Source organism: Helianthus annuus, chromosome 9, assembly GCF_002127325.2.
Source record: "Helianthus annuus cultivar XRQ/B chromosome 9, HanXRQr2.0-SUNRISE, whole genome shotgun sequence".
NCBI lineage: Eukaryota > Viridiplantae > Streptophyta > Magnoliopsida > Asterales > Asteraceae > Helianthus > Helianthus annuus.
The window spans coordinates 82,236,959-82,249,339 of record NC_035441.2 but is presented as its reverse complement, the minus strand read 5'-3'; the positions used below and the strand labels follow the sequence as shown (position 1 = coordinate 82,249,339).

The following is a 12,381-nucleotide window of genomic DNA, read 5'->3' as shown; positions in this document are numbered from 1 at the left end:
AATGAGCTGAGTACAAGGATCACTATAGTTTCGAGTGTCTAAGCGTGTGAGAATTGTGTTGTCTGTTCTTCCGAATGAGGAAGAGTGTTATATATACAAGTGTAGGTGACCTATTTTAGGTAAAAAGACTAATAATCAGCTCATTACCCCTTTAGAAATAAAAGTAAATCTAGCCTAAATTATCGCCCTTAAATCATGCCAAGTTTCCATATCCTTCACAACGTCCATCTCCGATTAAGCACATGCTATAGTTGTAAAGACGTGTCCTTTAATTGTGATGCTTAAGAGCGGATCCTGCCAGATGTCCTGCAAAACAACATTAAATTCAACGAAAGCAACTGTTAGCATGAGGATCCTATGATGGTCCGTGATCCTGATCCTGGAACTCTGCTGAGGATCACTATCTGCCAAAGAAACAAGGATCACTGGTTAGGATCACACGTGAGGATCATGTATTGTAAAAATCCAGCCCTAACACTGATCACAAACAAACAGTCAAAAGCAAGATATTAGTCAGGATATTTAGGCTCAGAAAATGGCCCATAACACTAAACTTTTCAAAAATGCCTAAAATAATCCTCCGCGTTTTTTAAGCTTTAAAAATTCTGATCTAGTCTCATTTGAGAACTACCCTTATTACGAGAACCGCGAGAACCAATGTGAATACAAAAAATATCTAAAAAAATCCAAAAACCCACAATTTTTTTTTAATATTTTTCTAATAAAAATCGCTATACTTTGTTTCTAAAAAAAAGTTTTTTTTCGAGAAACAGTTATGGATGCACATGTGCATAAGTATCATTTCTTAGAAAATTGCACTTTCATTTACACTACCATATGTAATACACTACTTTTTATATTACCAATATTAGAAATGCACATGTGCATCTATATGTATCAACATGAAATAAGGTGTTTTGGTACAAAAAGTTTGTGATTTTAAATGATGAAGTAGGCCCATATACATGTGTTTTGGTTAGTTATATATAGTGTTTGATGGTTTGATTATATTTGTCACTTTATGATGTAATATATTGTTTGGATGGTATAAAGGGTGTTGATGTACATATAATAAAGTGAAATATTGGTAATAATATTGTATTATGGATGGTAAGAAGCAATGGTATTGTATTACGGATGGTAGGAGGTAATGGTGGTGTAGTGTGGATGGTATGATAGATGAAAGGGAATGTGTATTCAAAGTGGTGTACTAAAACACGTTATAACATGTTCATATATATAGATGCACATGTGCATTTCTAGTGTTGTTAATGTTATAACAAGTTCATACATATAGATGCACGTGTGCATTTCTATTATTGTTAATGTAAAAAAGTAGTGTATTATGAATGGTAGTGTAAATAAAAGTGCAATTGTCTGATATTTGTAATGAATTACGGAATTTGTCAAAGAAATGATACAAATGCAGATGTGCATGGATAACTGTTACTCGAAAAAAAAAATTATTATTATTGACGAAATATAGCGATATTTCCAAAAAAAATAGAAAAAATTTTTTTTTGGTGTTTTTTAGATTTTTTAGGTATTTTTTGGTTGTGTTCACACTTGCTTCTCGCGGTTCTCGCAATAAAGGGTGGTTTCTAACGGATACTTCTCCTATATATATATATATATACAGAAACGGGATCAGGAGAAAACGGTTGGAAGTGTGAAAACGGTGAGAACGGATCCTGATCGAACCCGTGGCAGGGGCGCTAAATGATATGCAGGGACATGATTCTCATTGTCTACGTTCCCTTAAATAAATGGCGTTATAATTCTGTTTCAAACAAAATTCCAACAAATATGGCGTTTTGTTCTTTATGCTTGTTTCAATGACGTTTTTTTTTCAAGTAATTTTTTTATATGGCGTTTATGTTTCAATGACGTTCTTCCTATATTCAGTATTTGGCGTTTTAATTATTAATGTTAGTTTTCGTTTGAATTCTAATATATGCTTATTGTTTATGATCAATGGCGTTTTACACCAGGTTACTATTTGTTAATTATTCAAATTATGGCGTTCTAAATAACATGTTTTAGGAAGACAGTAACATCAGTTTTTCTTATTGTTTATTATTCAATTAATGGCATTTTCATTATGGAGTATTCATCATGGCGTTTTCATGGATTTCTCACTTCTAGGCACACATATTATTGAAAACGCCAGGATGAATACTCCATAGTGAAATGTGTTTTATTAAGAAACAAGTAGATGCAGTAGTCTAAACAAAAATACATTAGTCAACATTAAAATTATAAAATGTAAGCAATTCATGGCGTTTGAGCTAATCTATATATTCCTCCATCCTTTGTTCTATTCTCTTGTGCCCTGTTTTATACAATTTAGATATTCTTGTTGCCCCCTAATTTCAAGAATTTATCTAAAGATTTGACCACTTTTCTTCTGTTTTCATTTTGGTTATGCACCAGGATTTTTGTAATGTATTTGATCCTGAGGTCATTTAGCTGTTTTTGTTGTAGGTCATTTGGGGCATCTTCTTTTGCCAGACCACATACGTTTCCATATGCCTCGTTGCAAAATTCACACATTCGATCATGTTAGAATCTGTCCTCCATTCCATCTTTTGTCTAACAATAGGCGCCGACTTCATGATGCTAGCCATTGGGTGTTTTTGAATACGCAAGTAGTTTGCAAAAGCATCTTGTTGCAGTTTCAATTTTTGCATATATTAGTATGGTGTTTTGTCAACATAGTTTCTACATACAATTTTTTTAATATACTTACCAACTTTTCCACCCATCTGTCATACTTTTTTTCGATGCTGGGTGTATCTTCTACAGCGTTGTTATGCAATACTTCAACTCTGTCGTTTTTTATATTGACGCAGACAACATAGAAATGTCTTTGCCATATTATTGGCAAGAAGACCAGATCATATTCATTTATCTTTCTATTTTTCCGGTTTTCTTTGAAACGGGCGAGATTCAAAACCAATTCCATGTTGTTATTGAATTCTTTGTATGATAACCCCTTGTATACGCGAATGTATTCTGTAATTTTGAAGAACCACATTTTTAACAACAAAACAAAGTCATGATATAATTACACCAGTTAAATATAGAAAAAGAGTTACCAGCATTATTTGTGTGCAAAATAATCTTGAGGGTGATTCTGGAGCTTTGTATCTTTCTTCATAGTTCAGGATATGCCCCCAACTTTGAATAATGAAAACGTGTGCATAGAATCCTGGTCTCATGCTCTCACAAATCACCTTTGAGAGTTCTGACACTCCTACAATCTTGAACACGGTACTCCTGAAAAAAAAACAACATATGGCGTTTTAGTTATGCAAAAACTCATTTTAATATAAGACATGGCGTTTTGGGTGTTTACATTCATATGCATGTATATTTTTAACGTAAAAAATGTAAAGTTTGGCGTTTTCAGAGGAAAGAAGTGTACATACATGTCACACCCTGGTTTCCCGGTGGGCCCGGACTTGGGGTATATGACAAATTGATATAGATATTCACATATAACATAGCGGAAGTCTTGCGAGTATAAAATACTATTACAAATTACAAACATCCAAAGTTCAAAATACTATACATACCAAAGTGTATAAAAATCCACAGGCGGATCGGATAAACAAATGATTACATAACAGACTACTAGGTATCTTGCATGGAGTTGCAAATCCCACTTAAGCAATTACCGGGCAGCTTCCAGCCTATTTACATACCTTGCAATCTGCGCTTAGTCTTTTGAAGATACGTTAGTCTACACTGGTAAATACAAATGACCGACACATTTTGAAAATATTTCAAAATCATTTTACGCACAAAATGGCACATATATTTTCATAAATAACTTGGGATAAAATATATCTCTTGTTATCAGTATTACATGCTTGTCAATACATATGGGGCCCAGAACTAAACTCCGATAACATGATTAACTGACACACCACTTTAAACACGTAAAAGGGTATCCCTATAAAGGGTAAGAAAAATGTTTTATTATAGCATTAGCATCTGTTGGGTGTATGCCTACACCCCGTGCTTAAGTTGTGTCCATTTGCAATTAAATGAGCCGAGGATATCCAGGACACGGTCGCATTAACCCCCAATGTTTAAGTTATCAACCAAAACGAATTTAAAACGGGTTATTTTGACTTTTAGACACAATCCGTCATTGATCCCATACCCGACGAAGCGGTAATAATTTACCGTATCCCAAGCTTGTATAGGGAAAATAGGTTAAGAGTATTTACCTGGCTTAAGTCTTTACAATCCAAAGACAATATATAAACACCGCCGTTCATACAAAATAACAAAAAAGGTTGCAATTTACTGGCACTACAACAAAAATGGCTTTTTAGGACCCTTTATGTGGGACGCTTGTAAAAGAGGGTCCTAAAAAACTATTTAATAGGACTAATGGACTTTTGGGGTCCTTTTATAATATATTCTACTAAACTTGTGTCCTAAAAAACTATTTAACAGATGGACGATTTTTTGGGGTCCTATTATCATATAATTTAATAGGACACTTAAAACGTATATCCTAATAAAGTACTTTATAAGACATTTAATTGTTAGTGTCCTATTATGTGGTACTGTATCAGGACACTTGATCATCTAGGGTCCTATTATAACATAACTTGGTAGGACACGTTGTAGTTAAGTCATAAATGTTCAATGTTATAGGACCTTTTCTAGTCGAAGTCATATTAGAACTTAACTTAATAGGACACTTGACACTTGGGTCTTATAACTTTAAACTTTATAGGACGCTTAATCATTGGGGTGTTATTATAATACACCGTAATAGGACACTTGATATTTGAGTCATAAAACATTAGTTTTATAGGACACTTATTCGCTAGAGTTTTATTATAATATAATTTAAAAAGACACTTGACAGCTGGGTCTTATAAATTTAACCTTTATAGGACCTTTTCTAGTCGAAGTCATATTAGAACTTAACTTAATAGGACACTTGACACTTGGGTCTTATAACTTTAAACTTTATAGGACGCTTAATCGTTGTGGTGTTATTATAATACACTGTAATAGGACACCTGATATTTGAGTCATAAAATATCAGTTTTATAGGACACTTATTCGCTAGAGTTCTATTATAACATAACTTAATAGAACACTTGACACTAGGGTCTTATAACTTTAACCTTTATAGGACGCTTGATCATTATAGTGTTATTATAATACACCGTAATAGGATACTTGATATTTGAGTCGTAAAACATAAGTTTTATAGGACGTTTATTCGCAACATCATATATATAATGAATTAAATATTAGAAAATATAATTTGTGTATAAATTAATATATAAAAATATACTAATTCTAGAATTTATAAAAGTAACTTGTTCCCTACCAATTTGTGCTAAAATTTATTAAAATATTAGAAATTCCTCCTGAATTCTATTTCCCCCTAAATCCCAGAACTTCCAACCCCACTTCCATAATTCACGCCATCGCTTTGTGATTTTAGGTTAATGATATGATCAATTTTTACTACGGAATCAAGCATCTTTAATCATCGTAGGGTCTGCCATCGGACCTTCATGGGCTCATTGAAATTCTATCATCATTGACCTAGCCGCTTCTACCCATTCCTATCTCGACCTCTGATTCAGTGTTGTCTTCCTATTGATCTGCAAATAACCAGGTATTAATCGAATATATGACCACCTATATCCATTAAGGACTGACTTTGTTTAATATAATCATAGAGAAAATCGTTCGGCTATTTTGGAGATCGGAACTAGGGCTGGTTGTTGACTGATTGGGCGACTATACTAACTACCATATAACTACCATATGCTCATCCCTACTTAACAGTATACCATATCTTAATGTAGCTTGCAGTTTGAATATTTTGCTAATGTTTATGAAATTGCCTGTAAAGTATATATAATATATTAATTTAAGCAAGCAATAAATGAGTAAAAATTAAGAAGAGGGGAAAATCTAATGACTTGTTCAGCAATACTAGCTGCTTCAGCGTAAACATCTTGAATATTCTCAGCAAGTATGAAGAAATATATTTGATATTCCTCCTGCAGCAACAATAAGTGGGCCAGTGACTAAAGTTATGAGAGCAATCTGCCAACAGTTGATAAATCCAATTCCGAATCCAATTCCCAGAATTGTTGGTGGACTCGGGTTACTCTCGGAGTACTCCGTTTGTCAAGTGGGTGCCCCAAGAGTGCTCGAGATTGATTCTGTTGGCCGTTCAAAAAAAAAACAAAAAAAAAAAGAATCATCAGGGTTACTTTGACAGAAGAAATCAAGTAGATGGCCAATTGGAGTTGACCAAAGCTACTATTTGCAGTCTCAGGAAACCTAGTGAAGGTGATCTGGTATTCTCAGCCCTTATATTCTAGTTTTCTAGGTTTCTTTTTCTTTTTTACTTTGATATTTTTTAATAAATTCCTGAAATATTCTTTTGTAGGTTGGATCTTTTGCTAGAGGATTATTTCTTGTTCACTCACAGTGCTTAAATTCAAACTACCTTGCCAGCAGGCCCAGTCAACGCTGTGATTTTTTATGGGAGTTGTTAATTTACATCATTTTTATCAATGGTGACTAATATCTTACCTACGTTTACAGGGTACCGTCCATGCCTATGTGGCGATTTCAGGAGGTAAAACTTGCTACCTTTCAGAGCTCAAGACAAGGAAAGAGATCCTTGTAGTTGATCAAGATGGCATACAACGAACAATAGTAGTTGGACTGCTAAGGTTCAAAACTAAATCAAACCTTTTTAGAACGGTTTGGTTTTTTGTTGTATTATATTTTGATTTTGTGTTTTCACAAGTTGATTTAGATGAGGAAACTTGTTACAACATTCTACATTGTCGGACTCGTACCACCCAACAAAGGTTTGTATGTTTTCAGTTCGGTTCATATTGATCATATGTGGTATTGATCATATGTAGGTCTGGATGGCTAAATATATTTGTTTTGGTTTAAGAAATGAAGTAATAGCAATTCCAGTGACCTCACTCAAAATTGGTGATCAAGTATTGCTGAAACTACAAGGTGGTGCTAGACATACCGGTGTAGATTCAAGAGTTCATCATTGAGAAATGAATTAATTAACTTGTATTTTGTATTCTTGATTTATAAATGTCTAGTTGTTCATGACATGGTTTTGTTGTAAAACAGTGAAGGATCAAAATGGGTCAGGTAAAAAACAACATAATCTCGTGAGTTTTTTTCTCGGGGAAAATTATTGGATCATAGTTGGGCCTTAATTGATCAAAACGGACAATAGTAGACCATATATGTCCTAATGGACCATAGTTGGTCTTACTGGATCACAACAGGTAACAATTTGGAGAAAATTGTTGGACCATTGTTGGGCCTTAATGGATCAAACGGATAAATAGTAGATCATATATGTCCTAATGGACCATGGTTGGTCTTAATGGATTACAACATGTAATAGTAGATCATAGATGTATTAATGGACCATAAAGATTTTTCATTTTGAGGAATCTGATTAAGTTTATAATATGTGAATCTATATTTTTTTTATGGAAAATCTTAATACATCAAGTTTTCAGCACTACTTGTGGGTTCAGAACTTGTGAAAGTATTGACCAAGTGTGTGTGTGTGAGTGTTACAAGTAATTAATAATTCTAAGTGTGTAGTTTGGGTAGTGGCATGCTCCATGTGGCACATACAAGCTTAAACTTACCCTTGAAGATCCTATGACCAGAAGCCAAGCATATTTATATGTTGAAGAAGGGAGTAAATATTTCATTACAATGAATTATTATTTCCAAAAGCAAAATGTTGGGTTATAATTTCTGCTCCTTTTTATTATTAGGAGAAAATTTTTGGAGGCAATCCATCGGTTGATACAAAATGCAAAACCTAATTTCTTTCAACATTTTTGTCTTGATTAGTGGTTGGTTTTGTGACAGCGTGGAAGCTTGCTAGGCTCAATGGCTCCTCGTCAACAGTTATCTGCAATTAATTTGGTGTGTATATCATTGATTTGATTCAACTATTAGGCTTAGTTTTTGGCTAATTCGAGCGAGTTATTGTTGTTAGGATTTGAAAGTGTTGCGGCGGTACCAGCGCAGGAAGAGAAACCGGTGGAGATTATAGAAGAGAAGACAGCGGTTGTGGTTGAAACTGATGAGAGTTTGAAGGTTTGGCAGGTCAACGAAGATAAAGTGGCTGATAATGGAATTGATTGTTCAAAGAGTAAGTTTTTTTTTGAAATTATTAAGTTTATGTTTTCGGAACTCTAATTAGATATAGTGTTAGATGAACTATATCAGCTATGATTGAAATTTAAAAGTACTTGCCTCTGAAGATATCTGTTTACTTAATTAGAGAATTTAAATAGATAATGTCAAGTTTAGGTTTTGTTAGCATATGCAAATGGTTCATACTTGAGCAAAATTACACCACCGGAGTCGGAATTGGTGGTTGGAATCCCGCTATAATCACGCTATGGAGTCGCTAACAAACATATTGCAAGATATGGTCGATTCGCTACGAAGCGCGCGATAGCGAACACTATGTTCGCTATCGATAACTATGTGTATGAAATGAACAAATCTACTTTTAAATGAATGCACAGGTAGTTATGCCAAATGTAGCATAAGTTAACAGGGTGTTTGGATTAATAACATCACTTCTGCCTATTTATGGGTCAAATAAATTTTGATAATCGGTTTCATATTGGCTGTCATAACTAAGTGTCAAAAGGTAAAATAAATTTATATTTTATTTTAATCTAATTTGATACATGTCCGATTCCAGTATTTTTATATACATAATCAGCAGTTTTCAAGCACACATCAAACCTATGCCATACACATTAAAGCATTATAAAATCTAGAGTTTAATAAATATTTGTTGAAAACTAAAATCTAGGTCGGAGATGAAGTTTTCCTCAAAAGCATTATAAACTCTACCGAGATTGTAGCAAGAGGAAGGGTCCAGAGCTTGGACCCAAATGATCTAGTTGGTGGTACAGAGATTGGACCAGAATGGTGTGAGGTAACATTCAAGTACCAATAAAAAAAGATGAAAACTTGGTAAGACCGTATGGTTTACTTTCTACAATTAAAGATTGTATTGGTGTATCCATCGCATGGCCCTATTCATTCATCTTGGTATGTATTTGTTAAATTTGTGATACAAATAATTTTAATATCATGGAACTTAATGCTTATACATAGATGGTTTTTTTGTAGGTTGTCCATGAGGATTGAGAACGCGTGATGACTCAAGATTTTATGCTTCTTATTTCTTTAATTGCTTTTAATTTCTGTGTTAAATGTTAAGACTTTATGTTAGATAATGTTATAACTTATTTATGGTTAGTGTTTTTGTTATGAAGATGCTTATTTGAAATATAATGATTCTTTCATTAGTTGATGTTATATAATAACTATTAGGATTTTATATGTTGATGGTCTGTTTATAAAATTTATAATCTTATTTGGGATATTAGAACCATTTTCTTGATATTAAATTGGCTATAACGTTACATCATAAGGGTCCTATAAATTAATTTTTAAGGACGCTTGTATTTGTATCAAAAGATTAAAAGTAGATAATCACATATTAGAACATTGTAAAAGTATCCTAATATGTTCTTTTTAGGATGCTATTTAAGTTGTCTATAGACATATTATGCGACCATAAAATTGGTTTCATAATCTTATTTGGTATATTAGGACCCTTTTCTTGGTACTAAATTAGCTATAATGTTACATCATAAGGGTCCTATCAATTAATTTCGAAGGACGCTTGTAAGTGTATCAAAAGATTAAAAGTATATAAACACATGATAGAACATTGTAAAAGTGTCCTAATATGTTTTTATGAGGACACTATTTTGGTTGTTCAAAGACATATTACGCGACCATAAAATTGGTTTCATAATCTTATTTGAGATGTTAGGACGTTTTTTTAGTTCCGGGACTTATTACGACTCCTTTACATGAAACGCTTTTATCGTTGGTCCTATTAAATGAAAGGTCCTATAAAATAGCATTTTAGGACGCTTTTGTGCGTACTAAGAACCCAGTTTTCTTGTAGTGTGGATACCCTTAGTCTGGAATAATGGTATAATAACCAATTCGAATGTTAACGGGTCCTATTCAAGTCATAGACTTGGACCAGTTAACTAATATAAAGAAAATGGTACGGTACGCTAGATTATGCGGTGACCGGATAGAATGTAGTTTAAACCCTCACAAGTACTATGAGTTATATAATATGGGTAAACAATATAACATTCTGGATTTGAAGTGAAAATAAAAATAATTGACCCAACTTGGTTAACTTGCATAACTAAGTTATACAAGTCAACCGTACGCGGATAGGCGGTATCGTGTGATCGGATCAGTTAATAACAAGTTCATTATGCCAAAACATCTTTATTATGTTACCATATCAATAGGTATTACATTTCACAAGTTCATTATAGTTCAAAACCATTTTATGCACAAAAGGGCAAAATTGATCTTTTTATGGCATAATTCAAGAACTTGCATAAAACCCGACAACTGATTAAGATCAAATATTATAACCTCAGAGGGTTATTCAATATATAATAATGATCATAATGAAACTTCAAATCAGTAGCTAACTTAGTAAAATCGGGTTAGAATCAAAAGTCAAAGAAGAAGTCAAACTGCTTGACTTTCGGTTGCGAACTTGACTATAAACTGGAAATAACAGGTTGAACATGCTTAGACATGTTCTAACATGTTATAATAACTAATATAACATCAAAAATATGTGTTTAAACGTTTATAAGTTCACTTTATACGTTTTCCGAAAAACTGCATTTTGATTTTTATTTAAACATAACTTTGATCTGTCATTTGACCAGCTTAACGTGACCTTCAGGAGGTGCACTCATAGGGTATTATCACCTACCTTATTATGATCATGTAGCCATGTTCGATTCGAACAACGGCTGGACCTTAATGGTCATAACAGAAAGTCAAAGCAAAAGTCAATGTGCTTGACTTTCGGCTAATTACTTAGCCTATAAAAGAAATGAGCTGAGAAGGAACACTTACTAGTGTTCTAGGATGAAGCTTGAACTCAAAGGAGACCTCTAAAGAAGAAGCAAACTCCAGTAGAGAGTAGACAGAAATGATTTAGAAATGAGCAAGTTGAAAGGCTTGAACTAAGTTGCTATTTATACTAGAAGAAGTGATATAGGATTATGACAAGTGTTAGAGAGTGTTCTAGGATGTCTCCAGGTATGGTATGAGGTGTAAGAATTGAGTAGGAGGTGCTAATTCGCGTGATACATGGCAGACCATGCAGACTGCCTTGGGCAGCAAACAAATGCCAGCTGTAGACCCCTTACAGACTGTAAGGGTTCACCGCTTACGGTCGGTAAGGACCTCAGCGTACATAGTTTTCAGATAGCTTACGGTCCGTAAGTTCTAATGGCTTACGGTCCATAACCGCTTGCTAGCAACAATAATTTATTTACCTTACGGTCCTTAAGGGTTACTCAGAGGCCAAATTATTGGCATGTTAACACAGATGGTCCCTCCACAATCATTCTTCCACAACACATTTAGTCCCTCTCGTCTAATAATTGGCATATTTGAGAGTTAATTGGACACGTGTTGCCATATAATTCGCTTAAAATTTCCAAGGTGTTACAATACATCCAGTCACCACATCCAGTGAATATGTATGTGGAAATGTTGTTTTCTTGTGCCGCCTTTGCTGCATGTATAACCACTTGCCTCCTGACATAAGGTGACAAACATGCCCCACTCTTCTTTGATTCTCTCTTCTCCTTTTTTCCACTGTCTTTTCCTTTTTATTTTCATGATCTTCATCATCTTATTCATCACCAGGCAGCTTTTTTGGGTTTAAAATTGTGTTACCTTGCATCAGCTTGGTGATGTCTGGCGTTTTGTCCTCATTACCCTTTTCTTGCACATCTGCCCTGTTTGGCGTTTTGGTTAGTGGTGTGTCAATGGCATTTTCATCTTGGGTTTCTGGGGTGTCTCTTTTTCTCAAAAGTTTGCATGAGTTTCTTCCTACCTCCAAATGATGGCTGCTGACATGGCGTTTCATCAACCACTGCACCTTTCTGGTCAACACTTTTGTTCACCATCTCCCCTTCAGTTTTTTCTAGTTCAGTGATGAACCCCTAACTGTATTGTGTTTTTGTTAGGGGGTTTTTGGTGTTGTATCAAATACAGACATTTTTGGGGTCTCCCCAGTAGGGTGCAGGTGGTTTTTTATAGCTTTAAGCATTTGATCCACTATCTTTGGACAATCTAAACCTTATTTTAGTTCAATCATTTGTTCTAGGTCTTGTCCCGGTAGTTCCAAAACCTCAGCAATAATCCTTTTAATTATCTTTTCCCCCATTA

At 34.1% G+C, this 12,381-nt stretch overlaps 1 long non-coding RNA gene across 3 annotated transcripts; it reads left to right on the top strand.

The window, feature by feature from the left end:
* Positions 1 to 6,228: 6,228 nt before the first annotated feature.
* LOC110874447 lies at positions 6,229 to 6,879 on the top strand. 3 transcript variants are annotated; one of them, XR_002555957.2, is made up of 3 exons: positions 6,229 to 6,345; positions 6,446 to 6,734; positions 6,812 to 6,879. It is a non-coding gene; the product is annotated as an uncharacterized LOC110874447 (long non-coding RNA). The 3 variants fall into 3 exon arrangements; XR_002555958.2 differs by having other exon boundaries at positions 6,229 to 6,353; XR_002555959.2 differs by having other exon boundaries at positions 6,821 to 6,876.
* Positions 6,880 to 12,381: the final 5,502 nt, after the last annotated feature.